This window comes from Salvelinus alpinus, chromosome 11, assembly GCF_045679555.1.
Source record: "Salvelinus alpinus chromosome 11, SLU_Salpinus.1, whole genome shotgun sequence".
NCBI lineage: Eukaryota > Metazoa > Chordata > Actinopteri > Salmoniformes > Salmonidae > Salvelinus > Salvelinus alpinus.
The window spans coordinates 1,565,409-1,579,133 of record NC_092096.1 but is presented as its reverse complement, the minus strand read 5'-3'; the positions used below and the strand labels follow the sequence as shown (position 1 = coordinate 1,579,133).

The 13,725-nt window shown below is 40.8% G+C and overlaps 1 protein-coding gene across 2 annotated transcripts in view; it reads left to right on the top strand.

The window, feature by feature from the left end:
- The first annotated feature begins 1,471 nt into the window (after positions 1 to 1,471).
- Positions 1,472 to 13,725, top strand: part of LOC139533459 (xylosyl- and glucuronyltransferase LARGE1-like) — a 113,009-nt gene continuing 100,755 nt past the window's right edge. For both annotated transcript variants that reach the window (XM_071331490.1, XM_071331489.1), the window contains exon 1: positions 1,472 to 2,270. The gene's annotated coding sequence lies outside the window, so the exon portion shown is untranslated. The remainder of the gene's footprint in view (positions 2,271 to 13,725) is intronic.

The following is a 13,725-nucleotide window of genomic DNA, read 5'->3' as shown; positions in this document are numbered from 1 at the left end:
ATTCTGTTGAGAGGGTGGAAACACTGGATGCAATCCATCATCTCTTGGGTCCCCCCCCCCCCAAAAAAAACCTGCATATTGACATGTGGATTTTCTCACACTGCAAAATATACAAAAATACACGTTTCAGAAGTGTGACTTTCCTCATTGTTTGCTGGTATTCTCCAGTGCATAGTGTCTGAGCAGATTCATAACATGATGCATCACCAGTGTGTTCCCACCAGGCCTGGGAAGTGGCTGTCTGGTTAGATGAGGGCAGGAGATAGTGGCTGTCTGGTTAGATGAGGGCAGGAGATAGTGGTTACTGTATAAGGCCTGGGATGTGACTGTCTGGTTAGATGAGGGCAGGAGATAGGGGTTACTGTATAAGGCCTGGGATGTGACTGTCTGGTTAGATGAGGGTAGGAGATAGTGGCTGTCTGGTTAGATGAGGGCAGGAGATAGTGGTTACTGTATAAGGCCTGGGATGTGTCTGTCTGGTTAGATGAGGGCAGGAGATAGTGGTTACTGTATAAGGCCTGGGAAGTGACTGTCTGGTTAGATGAGGGCAGGAGATAGGGGTTACTGTATAAGGCCTGGGATGTGTCTGTCTGGTTAGATGAGGGCAGGAGATAGTGTCTGTCTGGTTAGATGAGGGCAGGAGATAGTGGTTACTGTATAAGGCCTGTGAAGTGTCTGTCTGGTTAGATGAGGGCAGGAGATAGTGGTTACTGTATAAGGCCTGGGAAGTGACTGTCTGGTTAGATGAGGGCAGGAGATAGTGACTGTCTGGTTAGATGAGGGCAGGAGATAGTGGTTACTGTATAAGGCCTGGGAGATAGTGGTTACTGTATAAGGCCTGGGAAGTGACTGTCTGGTTAGATGAGGGCAGGAGATAGTGTCTGTCTGGTTAGATGAGGGCAGGAGGTAGTGGCTGTCTGGTTAGATGAGGGCAGGAGATAGTGGTTACTGTATAAGGCCTGGGATGTGACTGTCTGGTTAGATGAGGGCAGGAGATAGTGTCTGTCTGGTTAGATGAGGGCAGGAGATAGTGGTTACTGTATAAGGCCTGGGATGTGACTGTCTGGTTAGATGAGGGCAGGAGATAGTGGCTGTCCGGTTAGATGAGGGCAGGAGATAGTGGTTACTGTATAAGGCCTGTGAAGTGACTGTCTGGTTAGATGAGGGCAGGAGATAGTGGTTACTGTATAAGTGTAGACCGATGAATAATAACACTAATGGTTATATTACTATTGTCTTATAATAGTAACCTAATATATATATACACACACACACATCATCTGGCCCCTAATAGCAGCCTATCAACTGTCTCTATGGTTAATTAGCTGCACGGTGCGCACTGTAGCATTCTCTAGTGTTCTGACTCCAATCCAGTGAGGCATCCCGGTCCATGTTTTACCGGTAGCGCTTCGGTCAGACGAAGGAGGGGGTCCGGGATGCGCGCTCGTGGATTGGCCGCGACATGCTTGTCACAACCGGAGGAGGCTGGGAAGAAAAGGAGTGTTGTGTATCGAGGCCGTGTCGGGAAAGTGGAACACAATCACTGCCGCTGGAATGACCGTCCTGGCGGGTCATACATCAGTCGTTTAGTGAGGATATACGCTTACCAGGATATAATGGATGTTGACATTAATCTCTGAGTTTGAGAAAAGTGGGGGGACGTTCCATATCGATTTTTTCCCCTGCTGTCTCGGATGCCGCATTTCTTGTTGCTTTGGTCTGTCGCTGGCAGCTGCTCCTCACAGTAATACAAAACACACACTGCTGCTATTGAAAGAGCTGTGTGTGTGTGTGTGCTGCGATCCAAAAGACCCCCGAATGGAAGGAATTTGTTGATCGCAGCGGAACGGTTTTGGACTCTTTTAATAAGATAAAAGACATTGTCGGTTGTTTGAAAAGCAGGGCCCGTGAGTCTTCGGGTTGACACTGGTGCTAGTTGCCGTTAGCTTGTGTTGCTAACGGAATCAAAGCTGCCTCTGTGAAGTGGATTCACTACCAACACTGAACATTACCTTGACATACAGAAATCCCAAACTCAATCAAACAAGTAGCCTCTTTTGGAGGCTCCCCGTTTTACGCAAGAGAGAAGGTATCGTGTAATGGTGACATTTTATCTTCTACCAAATAGCCTTACATTGAGGGGTGGATTAGAAGGAACACCATATTAGTGGAATCAAGTCTGGTTATTTGGTATTGGGCTACTGGAGGCTTCTCAGCCGCCTGCTGTCACACGGTAAAACGACCGACGGTTGGAGCTTCATCTGCACCCGGTGAGTTAAATTAGATGGACCCGTTTGATTCACACAGTCGCGCATCTTGGTTACACACTTGTTATGACACTTTGGATGACTGAATAGTGAAATATGGCACATTTAATTATTTTTTATAAGACTTTAGTCGGTTTAACTAGTGAGTGGTTCACTTTCATAAGCCAATGAAGTCCTGGTTGAGTGTAGACTATTTTTCTTTTGGATCCAACATTTTGGAATGAGTGAAAATCAACGCAATTTGTAGTTTTCTGCATTAGCTCGCTCGCTCACTCAACTCTTCACAAGCCTATTGAAATTAAGGTCTGAAAATGGCCCCTTAATCCCCCCCCCTACATTATTTTAGCCAATGTCAAATATTGAAGTGCTAGACTAGACAACATTTAGGAAGTTACTTTGTCATTTCTCCACGGTTGTCAAACTGGCTAAATAACTCAATATATCGAATCAACCTGATGCATTGAATAGAAGATTCAAAGAACGGAACATATTGTATTTTCATTAGCGGTCTGTCTGTGTGTCCTCGGCGATATGGGAGCTGTTCACCTTCTTGGGGCCTGACGCCTGACAGTATTTATATATATTTTTTCATCAATCCGCCCGGTTGACCGAATTACACAGTCACTATTTATTTACAGGAACACAGAAAATAGAGTCCGCTTCACCTTCCTAGTGAAAGGGGGGGTTGGCATCCTCGCTGTAGACTTCGCCAATCTGAGATGACTAGTGTCTATTATAAGGACTGTTACAATGCGCTCCAAACGGAGCATCAACCTTTGACTGGGTGAATTGGGAAGCCGACCGATCTTGCTACTGATAGTCTAGTTTTCCTATTTTATCAGCATAGACACACAAAACCATATTCTGAATTTTGCAAAGAGATAAAGGAGTGTTGTATTCATGTGGTCACTTATCAGATGATCATTCGTGGAACGTGCGCGTATGAAATGCAGCTTCATCCGCTGAGCAAAGGTGTATTTATTAAGTTACTTTCACCTGTTTTTGTTTTAATGGGCTTTCTGGGTATCTATGAGCTAGATGCTATCAGTGATGCCGTGCTGCTCTGTACTCACAGTAGGGACTGCTGAGTGTTGGCACAACAGACACAGTAGATCTGCATTCCTGCTCCATTGATTTCTCTGTTTTTTTAAAAGCTGCTCTCCATGAAACATCCACCAATCACTTTAAATGTGATTGGAGTGGGACGGCCCTATCAGATCACGATGGGACTTGACGGTAGTAAAACCATAAGAGGCTTTAGCGTCTCCGACACAGAACGAAGAATGGTGATGTTAAAGGGTGTTTGACCTCTGACTGATGAGAGCCTACTGGGAGAGGAGTCAGGTCCTACACCAGACACTGGCTTTAGTGGGGAGACTGGGAGAGGAGAGGTCCTACACCAGACACGGGCTTTAGTGGGGAGACTGGGAGAGGAGTCAGGTCCTACACCAGACACTGGCTTTAGTGGGGAGACTGGGAGAGGAGAGGTCCTACACCAGACACTGGCTTTAGTGGGGAGACTGGGAGAGGAGTCCAGTCCTACACCAGACACTGGCTTTAGTGGGGAGACAGGGAGAGGAGGCAGGTCCTACACCAGACACTGGCTTTAGTGGGGAGACTGGGAGAGGAGGCAGGTCCTACACCAGACACTGGCTTTAGTGGGGAGACTGGGAGAGGAGAGGTCCTACACCAGACACTGGCTTTAGTGGGGAGACTGGGAGAGGAGTCAGGTCCTACACCAGACACTGGCTTTAGTGGAGAGACTGGGAGAGGAGTCAGGTCCTACACCAGACACTGGCTTTAGTGGGGAGACTGGGAGAGGAGAGGTCCTACACCAGACACTGGCTTTAGTGGGGAGACTGGGAGAGGAGTCCGGTCCTACACCAGACACTGGCTTTAGTGGGGAGTCTGGGAGAGGAGAGGTCCTACACCAGACACTGGCTTTAGTGGGGAGACTGGGAGAGGAGAGGTCCTACACCAGACACTGGCTTTAGTGGGGAGACTGGGAGAGGAGGCAGGTCCTACACCAGACACTGGCTTTAGTGGGGAGACTGGGAGAGGAGAGGTCCTACACCAGACACAGGCTTTAGTGGGGAGTCTGGGAGAGGAGAGTCCTACACCAGACACTGGCTTTAGTGGGGAGACTGGGAGAGGAGAGGTCCTACACCAGACACTGGCTTTAGTGGGGAGACTGGGAGAGGAGTCAGGTCCTACACCAGACACTGGCTTTAGTGGGGAGACTGGGAGAGGAGGCGGGTCCTACACCAGACACTGGCTTTAGTGGGGAGACTGGGAGAGGAGAGGTCCTACACCAGACACTGGCTTTAGTGGGGAGACTGGGAGAGGAGTCAGGTCCTACACCAGACACTGGCTTTAGTGGAGAGACTGGGAGAGGAGTCAGGTCCTACACCAGACACTGGCTTTAGTGGGGAGACTGGGAGAGGAGAGGTCCTACACCAGACACTGGCTTTAGTGGGGAGACTGGGAGAGGAGTCAGGTCCTACACCAGACACTGGCTTTAGTGGGGAGACTGGGAGAGGAGAGGTCCTACACCAGACACTGGCTTTAGTGGAGAGACTGGGAGAGGAGAGGTCCTACACCAGACACTGACTTTAGTGGGGAGACTGGGAGAGGAGTCAGGTCCTACACCAGACACTGGCTTTAGTGGGGAGACTGGGAGAGGAGAGGTCCTTCACCAGACACTGGCTTTAGTGGGGAGACTGGGAGAGGAGAGGTCCTACACCAGACACTGGCTATAGTGGGGAGACTGGGAGAGGAGACAGTTCCTACACCAGACACTGGCTTTAGTGGGGAGACTGGGAGAGGAGAGGTCCTACACCAGACACTGGCTATAGTGGGGAGTCTGGGATAGGAGGCAGTTCCTACACCAGACACTGGCTTTAGTGGGGAGACTGGGAGAGGAGGCAGGTCCTACACCAGACACTGGCTTTAGTGGGGAGACTAGGGATCTGAACACTTACCAAATCCACTGTATGTCGAAACCTTTTGTTGATTTAAAAAAATGTCTTTATGTCCCTTATTGCCACTAGTGAGTCATCTCAGAAGTTGGCCTCGTGTTCTGATTAGATAGCGTTTAGGGACAGTAGTTGTCCATGGTTCTGCAGCCTACTCGAGTAAGTTGCTCTGCTTGGATACAAATTCTCTTCCAGTTTTCTTTTCTCATTAGTGATATAAAAGGTCTTACACACTCTCCCGGTGTTTGTCCAATGTTACATCCACAAAGAGCAGTAGGTTGTAATCTGTAAACACAACAGGACAACTGATGAAAGCTAGCGTGATTCTGGCTGTGGCTGTGAGTTGGCTAGCCAGAGCTGACTGGGAAATATAGAGGCGGTATTAGCTTCATTAAATATCTGTGTTTATCGCGATGCAAAGACTATTCTGTATGGGTGTTTTGCATTTTGTCAGTGTCTCCTGATGGCCTCTGCTGTTTTAAGTGAAACGACCTACATTTCCTGATATGAATCTGGTGGCATCTGTAGTTGGCCGGCAACGGAGACGGGCTATAGGCCAATCATATTATTCAAACTATCTATAGACCTATCACATAAATTGCATTTGTATAATCTTATGTTTTAAATCAAATCAAATTTTATTGGTCACATACACATGGTTAGCAGATGTTATTGGTCACATACACATGGTTAGCAGATGTTATTGGTCACATACACATGGTTAGCAGATGTTATTGGTCACATACACATGGTTATCAGATGTTATTGGTCACATACACATGGTTAGCAGATGTTATTGGTCACATACACATGGTTAGCAGATGTTAATGCGAGTGTAGTGAAATGCTTGTGCTTCTAGTTCCGACCGTGCAGTAATATCTAACAAGTAACCTAACAATTTCACAACAAATACCTTATACACACACAAGTGTAAATTAATGAATAAGAATATGTACATACAAATATATGAATGAGTGATGCAGTGATGCAGTAGATGGTATAGAGTACAGTATATACATATGAGATGAGTAATGTAGGGTATATAAACATTAATGTTTCACAATGCAGTTGTTGAGTCGTCAGCATTCAAGGGGCATTAAGAAATCCCAGGTAACTACAATATATATAGCCCTATATACCCTAGGTTAACTACAGTATATATAGCCCTCTATACCCTAGGTTAACTACAGTATATATAGCCCTCTATACCCTAGGTTAACTATAATATATAGCCCTATATACCCTAGGTTAACTACAGTATATATAGCCCTCTATACCCTAGGTTAACTATAATATATAGCCCTATATACCCTAGGTTAACTACAGTATATATAGCCCTATATACCCTAGGTTAACTATAATATATAGCCCTATATACCCCAGGTTAACTACAGTATATATAGCTCTATATACCCTAGGTTAACTACAGTATATATAGCCCTATATAACCTAGGTTAACTACAGTATATATAGCCCTATATACCCTAGGTTAACTATAATATATAGCCCTATATACCCCAGGTTAACTACAGTATATATAGCTCTATATACCCTAGGTTAACTACAGTATATATAGCCCTATATACCCCAGGTTAACTACAGTATATATAGCCCTATATACCCTAGGTTAACTACAGTATATATAGCCCTATATACCCCAGGTTAACTACAGTATATATAGCCCTATATACCCTAGGTTAACTACAGTATATATAGCCCTATATACCCCAGGTTAACTACAGTATATATAGCCCTATATACCCTAGGTTAACTACAGTATATATAGCCCTATATACCCTAGGTTAACTACAGTATATATAGCCCTATATACCCTAGGTTAACTACAGTATATATAGCCCTATATACCCCAGGTTAACTACAGTATATATAGCCCTATATACCCTAGGTTAACTACAGTATATATAGCCCTATATACCCCAGGTTAACTACAGTATATATAGCCCTATATACCCTAGGTTAACTACAGTATATATAGCCCTATATACCCTAGGTTAACTACAGTATATATAGCCCTATATACCCTAGGTTAACTACAGTATATATAGCCCTATATACCCCAGGTTAACTACAGTATATATAGCCCTATATACCCTAGGTTAACTACAGTATATATAGCCCTATATACCCCAGGTTAACTACAGTATATATAGCCCTATATACCCTAGGTTAACTACAGTATATATAGCCCTATATACCCTAGGTTAACTACAGTATATATAGCCCTATATACCCTAGGTTAACTACAGTATATATAGCCCTATATACCCCAGGTTAACTACAGTATATATAGCCCTATATACCCTAGGTTAACTACAGTATATATAGCCCTATATACCCCAGGTTAACTACAGTATATATAGCCCTATATACCCCAGGTTAACTACAGTATATATAGCCCTATATACCCCAGGTTAACTACAGTATATATAGCCCTATATACCCCAGGTTAACTACAGTATATATAGCCCTATATACCCTAGGTTAACTACAGTATATATAGCCCTATATACCCCAGGTTAACTACAGTATATATAGCCCTATATACCCTAGGTTAACTACAGTATATATAGCCCTATATACCCCAGGTTAACTACAGTATATATAGCCCTATATACCCCAGGTTAACTACAGTATATATAGCCCTATATACCCCAGGTTAACTACAGTATATATAGCCCTATATACCCTAGGTTAACTACAGTATATATAGCCCTATATACCCCAGGTTAACTACAGTATATATAGCCCTATATACCCTAGGTTAACTACAGTATATATAGCCCTATATACCCCAGGTTAACTACAGTATATATAGCCCTATATACCCTAGGTTAACTACAGTATATATAGCCCTATATACCCTAGGTTAACTACAGTATATATAGCCCTATATACCCTAGGTTAACTACAGTATATATAGCCCTATATACCCCAGGTTAACTACAGTATATATAGCCCTATATACCCTAGGTTAACTACAGTATATATAGCCCTATATACCCCAGGTTAACTACAGTATATATAGCCCTATATACCCTAGGTTAACTACAGTATATATAGCCCTATATACCCCAGGTTAACTACAGTATATATAGCCCTATATACCCTAGGTTAACTACAGTATATATAGCCCTATATACCCCAGGTTAACTACAGTATATATAGCCCTATATACCCTAGGTTAACTACAGTATATATAGCCCTATATACCCCAGGTTAACTACAGTATATATAGCCCTATATACCCCAGGTTAACTACAGTATATATAGCCCTATATACCCCAGGTTAACTACAGTATATATAGCCCTATATACCCCAGGTTAACTACAGTATATATAGCCCTATATACCCTAGGTTAACTACAGTATATATAGCCCTATATACCCCAGGTTAACTACAGTATATATAGCCCTATATACCCTAGGTTAACTACAGTATATATAGCCCTATATACCCCAGGTTAACTACAGTATATATAGCCCTATATACCCCAGGTTAACTACAGTATATATAGCCCTATATACCCCAGGTTAACTACAGTATATATAGCCCTATATACCCTAGGTTAACTACAGTATATATAGCCCTATATACCCCAGGTTAACTACAGTATATATAGCCCTATATACCCCAGGTTAACTACAGTATATATAGCCCTATATACCCTAGGTTAACTACAGTATATATAGCCCTATATACCCTAGGTTAACTACAGTATATATAGCCCTATATACCCTAGGTTAACTACAGTATATATAGCCCTATATACCCCAGGTTAACTACAGTATATATAGCCCTATATACCCTAGGTTAACTATAATATATAGCCCTATATACCCTAGGTTAACTACAGTATATATAGCTCTATATACCCTAGGTTAACTACAGTATATATAGCCCTATATAACCTAGGTTAACTACAGTATATATAGCCCTATATACCCTAGGTTAACTACAGTATATAGCCCTATATACCCTAGGTTAACTACAGTATATATAGCCCTATATACCCCAGGTTAACTACAGTATATATAGCCCTATATACCCTAGGTTAACTATAATATATAGCCCTATATACCCTAGGTTAACTACAGTATATATAGCCCTATATACCCTAGGTTAACTACAGTATATATAGCCCTATATACCCTAGGTTAACTACAGTATATATAGCCCTATATAACCTAGGTTAACTACAGTATATATAGCCCTATATACCCCAGGTTAACTACAGTATATATAGCCCTATATACCCCAGGTTAACTACAGTATATATAGCCCTATATACCCTAGGTTAACTACAGTATATATAGCCCTATATACCCTAGGTTAACTACAGTATATATAGCCCTATATACCCTAGGTTAACTACAGTATATATAGCCCTATATACCCCAGGTTAACTACAGTATATATAGCCCTATATACCCTAGGTTAACTACAGTATATATAGCCCTATATACCCCAGGTTAACTACAGTATATATAGCCCTATATACCCTAGGTTAACTACAGTATATATAGCCCTATATACCCTAGGTTAACTACAGTATATATAGCCCTATATACCCTAGGTTAACTACAGTATATATAGCCCTATATACCCTAGGTTAACTACAGTATATATAGCCCTATATACCCTAGGTTAACTACAGTATATATAGCCCTATATAACCTAGGTTAACTACAGTATATATAGCCCTATATACCCTAGGTTAACTATAATATATAGCCCTATATACCCCAGGTTAACTACAGTATATATAGCTCTATATACCCTAGGTTAACTACAGTATATATAGCCCTATATACCCCAGGTTAACTACAGTATATATAGCCCTATATACCCTAGGTTAACTACAGTATATATAGCCCTATATACCCCAGGTTAACTACAGTATATATAGCCCTATATACCCTAGGTTAACTACAGTATATATAGCCCTATATACCCCAGGTTAACTACAGTATATATAGCCCTATATACCCTAGGTTAACTACAGTATATATAGCCCTATATACCCTAGGTTAACTACAGTATATATAGCCCTATATACCCTAGGTTAACTACAGTATATATAGCCCTATATACCCCAGGTTAACTACAGTATATATAGCCCTATATACCCTAGGTTAACTACAGTATATATAGCCCTATATACCCCAGGTTAACTACAGTATATATAGCCCTATATACCCTAGGTTAACTACAGTATATATAGCCCTATATACCCTAGGTTAACTACAGTATATATAGCCCTATATACCCTAGGTTAACTACAGTATATATAGCCCTATATACCCCAGGTTAACTACAGTATATATAGCCCTATATACCCTAGGTTAACTACAGTATATATAGCCCTATATACCCCAGGTTAACTACAGTATATATAGCCCTATATACCCTAGGTTAACTACAGTATATATAGCCCTATATACCCTAGGTTAACTACAGTATATATAGCCCTATATACCCTAGGTTAACTACAGTATATATAGCCCTATATACCCCAGGTTAACTACAGTATATATAGCCCTATATACCCTAGGTTAACTACAGTATATATAGCCCTATATACCCCAGGTTAACTACAGTATATATAGCCCTATATACCCCAGGTTAACTACAGTATATATAGCCCTATATACCCCAGGTTAACTACAGTATATATAGCCCTATATACCCCAGGTTAACTACAGTATATATAGCCCTATATACCCTAGGTTAACTACAGTATATATAGCCCTATATACCCCAGGTTAACTACAGTATATATAGCCCTATATACCCTAGGTTAACTACAGTATATATAGCCCTATATACCCCAGGTTAACTACAGTATATATAGCCCTATATACCCCAGGTTAACTACAGTATATATAGCCCTATATACCCCAGGTTAACTACAGTATATATAGCCCTATATACCCTAGGTTAACTACAGTATATATAGCCCTATATACCCCAGGTTAACTACAGTATATATAGCCCTATATACCCTAGGTTAACTACAGTATATATAGCCCTATATACCCCAGGTTAACTACAGTATATATAGCCCTATATACCCTAGGTTAACTACAGTATATATAGCCCTATATACCCTAGGTTAACTACAGTATATATAGCCCTATATACCCTAGGTTAACTACAGTATATATAGCCCTATATACCCCAGGTTAACTACAGTATATATAGCCCTATATACCCTAGGTTAACTACAGTATATATAGCCCTATATACCCCAGGTTAACTACAGTATATATAGCCCTATATACCCTAGGTTAACTACAGTATATATAGCCCTATATACCCTAGGTTAACTACAGTATATATAGCCCTATATACCCTAGGTTAACTACAGTATATATAGCCCTATATACCCCAGGTTAACTACAGTATATATAGCCCTATATACCCCAGGTTAACTACAGTATATATAGCCCTATATACCCCAGGTTAACTACAGTATATATAGCCCTATATACCCCAGGTTAACTACAGTATATATAGCCCTATATACCCCAGGTTAACTACAGTATATATAGCCCTATATACCCCAGGTTAACTACAGTATATATAGCCCTATATACCCTAGGTTAACTACAGTATATATAGCCCTATATACCCCAGGTTAACTACAGTATATATAGCCCTATATACCCTAGGTTAACTACAGTATATATAGCCCTATATACCCCAGGTTAACTACAGTATATATAGCCCTATATACCCCAGGTTAACTACAGTATATATAGCCCTATATACCCCAGGTTAACTACAGTATATATAGCCCTATATACCCTAGGTTAACTACAGTATATATAGCCCTATATACCCCAGGTTAACTACAGTATATATAGCCCTATATACCCCAGGTTAACTACAGTATATATAGCCCTATATACCCTAGGTTAACTACAGTATATATAGCCCTATATACCCTAGGTTAACTACAGTATATATAGCCCTATATACCCTAGGTTAACTACAGTATATATAGCCCTATATACCCCAGGTTAACTACAGTATATATAGCCCTATATACCCTAGGTTAACTATAATATATAGCCCTATATACCCTAGGTTAACTACAGTATATATAGCTCTATATACCCTAGGTTAACTACAGTATATATAGCCCTATATAACCTAGGTTAACTACAGTATATATAGCCCTATATACCCTAGGTTAACTACAGTATATAGCCCTATATACCCTAGGTTAACTACAGTATATATAGCCCTATATACCCCAGGTTAACTACAGTATATATAGCCCTATATACCCTAGGTTAACTATAATATATAGCCCTATATACCCTAGGTTAACTACAGTATATATAGCCCTATATACCCTAGGTTAACTACAGTATATATAGCCCTATATACCCTAGGTTAACTACAGTATATATAGCCCTATATAACCTAGGTTAACTACAGTATATATAGCCCTATATACCCCAGGTTAACTACAGTATATATAGCCCTATATACCCCAGGTTAACTACAGTATATATAGCCCTATATACCCTAGGTTAACTACAGTATATATAGCCCTATATACCCTAGGTTAACTACAGTATATATAGCCCTATATACCCTAGGTTAACTACAGTATATATAGCCCTATATACCCCAGGTTAACTACAGTATATATAGCCCTATATACCCTAGGTTAACTACAGTATATATAGCCCTATATACCCCAGGTTAACTACAGTATATATAGCCCTATATACCCTAGGTTAACTACAGTATATATAGCCCTATATACCCTAGGTTAACTACAGTATATATAGCCCTATATACCCTAGGTTAACTACAGTATATATAGCCCTATATACCCCAGGTTAACTACAGTATATATAGCCCTATATACCCTAGGTTAACTACAGTATATATAGCCCTATATACCCCAGGTTAACTACAGTATATATAGCCCTATATACCCCAGGTTAACTACAGTATATATAGCCCTATATACCCCAGGTTAACTACAGTATATATAGCCCTATATACCCCAGGTTAACTACAGTATATATAGCCCTATATACCCTAGGTTAACTACAGTATATATAGCCCTATATACCCCAGGTTAACTACAGTATATATAGCCCTATATACCCTAGGTTAACTACAGTATATATAGCCCTATATACCCCAGGTTAACTACAGTATATATAGCCCTATATACCCCAGGTTAACTACAGTATATATAGCCCTATATACCCCAGGTTAACTACAGTATATATAGCCCTATATACCCTAGGTTAACTACAGTATATATAGCCCTATATACCCCAGGTTAACTACAGTATATATAGCCCTATATACCCCAGGTTAACTACAGTATATATAGCCCTATATACCCTAGGTTAACTACAGTATATATTGCCCTATATACCCTAGGTTAACTACAGTATATATAGCCCTATATACCCTAGGTTAACTACAG